This window comes from Humulus lupulus, chromosome 6 (assembly GCF_963169125.1).
Source record: "Humulus lupulus chromosome 6, drHumLupu1.1, whole genome shotgun sequence".
Taxonomy (NCBI): Eukaryota; Viridiplantae; Streptophyta; class Magnoliopsida; order Rosales; family Cannabaceae; genus Humulus; species Humulus lupulus.
In genome coordinates this window covers 40,596,080-40,597,173 of record NC_084798.1, presented here as the reverse complement: position 1 = coordinate 40,597,173, position 1,094 = coordinate 40,596,080, and the positions used below count along the sequence as shown (strand labels likewise).

At 43.4% G+C, this 1,094-nt stretch overlaps 1 non-coding gene across 1 annotated transcript; it reads left to right on the top strand.

The window, feature by feature from the left end:
- The first annotated feature begins 547 nt into the window (after window positions 1-547).
- LOC133787734 (small nucleolar RNA R71) lies at window positions 548-654 on the top strand. Its single transcript, XR_009872736.1, has one exon. It is a non-coding gene; the product is annotated as a small nucleolar RNA R71 (small nucleolar RNA).
- The last annotated feature ends 440 nt before the right edge of the window (window positions 655-1,094 follow it).

The window sequence follows — 1,094 nt, the reverse complement described above, 5'->3', positions numbered from 1 at the left end:
TTCGTTGTGGATGAGCATTGTAATGAGGTTTAGAATACGCCTTTGATGGTTGAACTTTTTGCTCATTTCTCCATTGGCCTCCAGACGATTGAGCTTGGTTGGAATCTCTCCAAATGAAATTTGGGTGGTTTCTCCAACCAGGGTTGTACGTATGAGAGATTGGCTTGTTATATGCCCCTAAGGCATTGCATTGCTCCTCATAAACCCCCCTCATTTCATTCAAAGCTAAGTAGTCCTTAGCTAAGTGCTCTGTCCCTCCACAAACAAAGCAAGGTTGACCTCAAACTGCTTTTTCAAAGCTTCGAGTTAGGCCTTAACACTATCCTCTTCTCAAAGTTGATAAGTCCCAGATGGTTTGTGTCGGTTGGTGCTGTCAGTAGCATTTGGACCAATCCAGGTGTGAGACTTTTTTGCAGTTTCTTCGAGATATTCAAGAGCATCGTCTGGCTCTTTTTCGAGGAATTCACCATTGCATAGCATTTCTACAAACTGGTGCTCACGACTAGTGAGGCCTTCATAGAAGTAACTGACCAAGCGCCAGTTCTCATAGCCATGGTGCGGGTACTGATTTTATAGATCTTTGAATCTTTCCCAGACTTGATAGAACGTTTCGTTGTCTTTTTGGGAAAATGTGGAAATCTGTCGTTTTAGATTGTTGGTCTTATGGCTGGGGAAGTGTTTCAGAAAGAAAGATTTGGTCATCTCCTCCCATGTTCCAATCGACCTAGGTCTCAAAGAGTACAACCAGCTTTTGGCTTTGTCCTTCAAGGAGAAAGGGAAGAACTTCAGTCGCACAACATCGGCATTTTTGGCTCGGTTATAGAACGTGGCTACCACCTCCTCGAATTCTCTGATATGCACGTATGGGCTTTCATTTTCCATTCCATGAAATGTAGGCAAGAGTTGAATCATGCCAGGTTTAAAGTCTAATGCGGGCATATTAGGAGGGAAGATAATGCATGAAGGCATGGAAGTGCAAGTAGGATGGAGGTAGTCATTGAGAGTTCTTGGTTGGATTTCATCATTGCGAGCCATTGCGAATGAGTTATTATCAACGAAAGTTTGTGGAGAAGCAGGATTGGTGGAAGGAGTTC